Genomic DNA, 5,664 nt, shown 5'->3' with positions numbered 1-5,664 from the left:
CCAAGGAAGGTTCAAGGCACGGCTGGGAGGGGGTCAGGCCTAGCAGCTCTTTTGAATTAAGTCAGTCTCCATAGGCATCAGGAGGAAACAAAAATGTGAGGGTTAACAAGCAATCAATCAGCAGTGCTGCCTGTTTTGCTTCCATGAAATAGTGCCTAGTGCTCAACACGATCTCTTTTCTTTTTGCCACATTAGAGAAATGCAGAGCGCTTCTCAAATATTGCTGATGGAAATTTAAGTTTGATTGTGACTTACGTCCCTTAATAGGAGATAGAACTGCATATATCCACACATGCACACCCCACACTGTCACATGCAGACTTGTACAACAGCAGCAAATGCATCTGCCATTTCTTGGCTTGGGTAATGCTAACCACATCTTTGGTCCCAAAGGCCATGTTTGGATGTCACTGGAAAGGAGACAGTTTCTGTAAAAGCGAGCCATGGCTGCATCTCAAATGTAAGTTCTCCTGTCTGAGTAATTATCCCCAAGAAAGCAGGGAGGTGTTCACACACATGCTTAGCCAGTAGTCTATCTGGAACTCTGCACATGCCACTCATGGGGTTCTTTACATCAGGTTACATTATGTTCTACAAAATCTGAGAAATTGCTCAACAACCTGAAATGCTGCAAAGATCAATAACTGGCTGTCTAGCTCCAAAAGGAGAAGTTTAATATAAACTTTTCTAATGTAATATTATTATATAAGCAGGGCAGAAAAACCAATAATCCAAATCAGGGGATCTAAGACATCACTCAAAATCTGCCCAAGAAACCCCTAGAGATGATTTCTTATAGTAAAAGGTAAAAATTGCACAATAAGAATTTAACCCCCCTATTTTTGCAGATTTGGTATCATGGTAACAAAAATTTTCTGTTAATAGTCACAATTAAATTGCTTTATATATGTCCTTTAGAGCTTTACTATAGAGAATATAGACTTAGAATTTAGCATTGATGACATTTTATTTGTTGTTCTTTTACATCCATTTAAACACCAGCTATTGAACCATTGGAGAATATGTAACCTCAAATACAATGCTCTGTATGGAAACCAAGTTCAAATCCTATCACTGGCTTGGTGCATGGCCCACGTCCCCAGCGATTTGGGAGGCTGATGCATGATCTTGAGTTCAAAGCTAGCCTCAGTAGTAAAAGTGAGGTGCTAAGCAACTCAGTGAGACCTTGTCTCTAAATAAAATACAAATTAGGGCTGGGGATATGACTCAGTGGTTGAGTGTCCCCGAGTTCAATCCCTGGTATCCCTCCAAAAAAATCATATTGCTGTTTCTAGGGCAAGTAACTTGCCACAAGCTTGTGGAAGAGCTCTCTCTCCAAGGTCATGGCTTTGTCCTTGGTTGAGTGAATTACTTGTTTAAGTGAATTACTTCAAATATATTTACTCTTTTGTACATTAAATCACTAGTTTCCAAAAGCTCTGAAATTATTTTCAAAGTAGGTTTTATATAGATTCTCAGGAAATCGTACAGTCAACAACAGGGAACACAAGGCTGTACTTGGAGTGTGTGTGGGGGGGGGTGGAGGGACAGTTCAGATAGTCCCAATTTACCATCAGCTTCTTGACACAGACCAGGATTTCTTGATCTCTGTGCTATCCATATTTGGGGCAGGGTCATTCTTTGTTGCTTATGGGGTTTCCCTGTGCACTGTAAGATGTTTAGTAGTGTTCCTGTCCTCTACCTACTACAAACCAGTAGTCATCCCTACCCCCATGATATAATAACCAAAAATGTTGCAAAATATCCATTTTAAGGGAGCAGTTGAGGGCTGCTGATATAGATCAACCTCTTGCACTGAAGTTTGGACCTAGATTCAATCCCCCAACTCTGATTTTTACTAGCTGGTTAACCTTGCCCAAGTTACCTGGCTTTCTTTATTCCTGCATATTTACTCTGAAAACACAAGTCATTATACTATTCCCTCACAGGGCAGTGGTGAATGAGAGAAATGTGCTAAACATCTTTCCTTCCTCTTGCTTGTTCCACTGCATTATTTCAACACTAGAAAATATGAATGCTGGGAGAGGGGAGACAAAAACAGAGGATCTTCTCTCCATTGCACTGGAGCAATGATTCCAGTGCCATGCTATCAGACACATAGCTACATCCCTCAGAGGCAACCATCTATAGCTGCACCTCAAAGGGGAATCAAAGATTTTAAAGGAATGCTCTTCCCCCTAATATGTTTAGAAAACACCCAGAAGGTTTTAGGAAAACCTTCTGAACACTGGGATTGTTCTGTCACCAGAGCTGTAATCAGCTACATATCAACATCCAGGTGGGCTTCCATTTAAGAAAACCATGTAAAATAATACACAAAGCTCTAGGGACTTATTTTCATCCTCAAATGATTCCTCTACAAGTTTTTGAAGAGCTTTCTTAACATATGTAAAATATAATTCTATGTATAAAGAACTGGTTTACACACAACTCAGAAACACCAATATAGCAGTTATTAGTCACAAATATTTTTGTGCAGTGGGGCAGAAGCACCCTTTTATAAATAATAAACATGGTTTTATTTGTATCATAACTTTTAAAATGTGAATATTCTGTGATTCAGCCACAGTCTTTACTTCCAGGTAACTTCTTCATTGGGCCTCAATTCCCTTCTACACAACATAGTCTTGTTGCAGAAGGTAGACTTTTTTCATCATTCTTTCTGTCTAGATAACATCCAACAACAAATCCCATAGGGACGAGTACATGAACCTAGTGGTCACACACAATCTGAAGTAAGTTCACCATGACTGCTGCGGCCCTGGCGCTAACAAATGACACCAAAGATCAAGGGCAGAAGCAGCCCAGAAACACCCTTTTAACCCCATACATACAGATGAATGCTGTCTATTTATTTATTTATTTATTAACATTGGGACCTTAATGTGTTAGGAAAATTTTAGTGTTCCCTTTTTTCTTTTTAACAGTTTTACTGAGGTATAATTTACATACCGTAAAATTCCCTCATCTTAATATTTTTTAATAAATTTATAGTTGTGCAATCATCACCACAATCTGATTTTAGAACTTTTAGAATTGATTCCCAAATCAAGTGGCTATTAAAAGAATTCCGGGCTGGGGTTGTGGCTCAAGTGGTAGAGCGCTCGCCTAGCACGTGTGAGGCACTGGATTCGATCCTCAGCACCTCATAAAAATAAAAGCTATTGAATCCACCTAAAAAACTAAAAAATAAATATTTAAAAAATAATAATTCCTAGGGCATAAATACTTTTACTCTTCCTGGTCCAAATGAATCACAGTCCCTAGTCATCCATAAGAGATCTGAGGACAAGTAGCAGTTAGCCTTCATATCTTCTGAACCACATTCATGGCCCAAGTCTAACTTTAAAGGTAGCAACTCTTGGCCCCTAAATTGACTACAGTGTAAACTGTGCTCTGTGGGTCAAGTTGAAGGCAAAGGGGAAATCTTCACCTTCCTCACAGAGGGGGTAGTGTCGACATAAAGAGATAGAAATGGGGCCAGGCATGGTGGCTTATGTGGCTGGAGCAATGATTCCAGTGCCAGGCTATCAGACACATAGCTACATCCCTCAGAGGCAGGAGGATTGTGAGTTCAAAGCCAGCCTCAGCAATTTACTAAGGCCCTAAGTAATTCAGTGAGACCCTGTCTCTAAATAAGGAGGAATGAGAAGAACTTTCTCCAAGTCAGTTAGTTGAAACTAGGTGGCTTACTTCACAGGCTGCTTCCCATCTGGAGACCTGTTGCTATGTGTTCTAGAAGGAAAGGAATTGAAAATCTCTCTGTAGTATTGAAGTATAACAATAAATCCTGCCATGTGGTGGGAACTACAATATATGGCATAATAAAAGTAAATGTTATGGCACTTGACTCTGTGGCCTATAATCTCTCATTCAATCAGAACAGAGATTCTTCTATCAGCAAGAGAAAACTGGACAATTTAATTTTCTTTTCTATTCATGCACAGGCCTATGTTGGAGCTCTTCCATGTTTTCTATTATGTTACTTGAAATATGGCCGTGTAGTTTGATACAAACAATATCTCAAACTGACATCAACAACTTAGTTTTGGACCAATTGATTTCATTCTAAATTATTGCTGGCTGACAGATGCTGGTAGCTGCCCACATGAGATCTGAAAAAGCCATGTTCTCTAATTTAATATTACAATAATTTTAAATTACAGCTTTATTAAGAGGAAACACAGATTTATTTATAGCTAACACTGACGGTTTCCAATGACTTTCAGGACTATATTATGCTATTCACTGCAACCCACATTTGGACAGCTTCAATTGTCTAAAGCACTAACAAAACATTCGGGTACAAATAACTTCCTCCTTGATTCAAAGCAATGAACAAATGCTACAAAAGCAGCCCAAGAGAGCCACCCGCTCTACAGTGCCCTTTTTTCCTTGGTGGATCTACCTACAAAGCACATTTCTGCTGCTGAGCCTAAAGACATTCTGCTTAAAATTTGCTCCGCCTCTGGTCTCTGAGATGTTGCAAAATCTCACTTTTTTCCCTTAAAAATGGACTTTGCTAGGGTTTGATCTTGAGCCCTAAATTCATCTTCCCTTTTTATTCTTTCTTTCCTCTTTTTTTTTTGTACCAGGGATTGAACCCAGGGGTGCTTAAACACTGAGCTACATCCCTAGCCCTTTTTATATTTTGTTTTGAGACAGGGTCTCGTTAAGTTTCTTAGGGCCTCACTAAATTGCTGAGATTAGCTTTGAACTCACAATCCTCCTGCCTCAGCCTCCCAAACTACTGGGATTACAGGTGTGCACTGCTATGCGCAGCTTCATCACCTCCCCCCTTTTTTTTGGTACTGGGGATTAAACCCAAAGACACTCGACCACTGAGCCACATCCCCAGCCCTATTTTGTATTTTATTTAGAGACAGGGTCTCACTGAGTTGCTTAGTGCCTCGCTATTGCTGAGGCTGGCTTTGAACTCCTCCTGCCTCAGTCTCCCCAGCCGCTAGGATTACAGGCATGCGCCACTGCACCTGGCTTCATCTTCACCTTTCCTATGGTAAAGATTATCTTCTTCCTGACCCAGCAGCCACTTCTAAGCAAACAACGTTAATGATAAGCATTTCTACTATGTGTGGGTTTTTTTTTTTTTTTTTGGCAGCCCAACAAGTGATTTGCAGAATTCTGGAAGACAAGACAAATACAGGTAAGGAAGTAGAAGCTCAGAGAATCTGTAAATTAGAGAAGGCCATCTAGCCTGGAAATTGAAGATTCAATACTCAAACCCAGGTCTGCAGATGCCAATTCTGAAATGTTTGCTCTTGCCACAGCTTCCAGGGAACTCCTAATCTCTATCTGCAATCCCTGCCAGTCTCTGGAGCACCAGACCTCTATTTTCAGACTCCATCCAGCACTGATATGGGGATGTCTGTCCAAATCTCAAAGTAAACATGCTTAACTAAATCCATCAAATGCCTCCCTCCCAAACCAGCATCTTTTGCTGACATGCTCATTTCCACTCAGGTCATTGTTACCCCAGTCATTCAACCCTAAAAACCTCACAGCTAACCTATCATTCTCTCTTCCTCCCTGCTCCCACTTCCAAGTTGTTATTAAGGTCTAGCAATAATTCTCCTGTATTGCTGCTTTTACATCCTTTCTTTTGTCCCCAATCCTTTTGTGAGC

At 40.3% G+C, this 5,664-nt stretch overlaps 1 pseudogene; it reads right to left on the bottom strand.

Annotated features, from left to right (window-relative positions):
• Positions 1-2,516: 2,516 nt before the first annotated feature.
• Positions 2,517-2,784, bottom strand: LOC144373867 (NADH dehydrogenase [ubiquinone] 1 beta subcomplex subunit 1 pseudogene; annotated as a pseudogene).
• Between the last annotated feature and the right edge of the window lie 2,880 nt (positions 2,785-5,664).

The sequence above is a fragment of the Ictidomys tridecemlineatus genome, unplaced genomic scaffold (assembly GCF_052094955.1).
Source record: "Ictidomys tridecemlineatus isolate mIctTri1 unplaced genomic scaffold, mIctTri1.hap1 Scaffold_52, whole genome shotgun sequence".
Lineage (NCBI taxonomy): Eukaryota > Metazoa > Chordata > Mammalia > Rodentia > Sciuridae > Ictidomys > Ictidomys tridecemlineatus.
The sequence above is the reverse complement of the archived record's forward strand: the minus strand, read 5'-3'. Positions and strand labels throughout refer to the sequence as shown.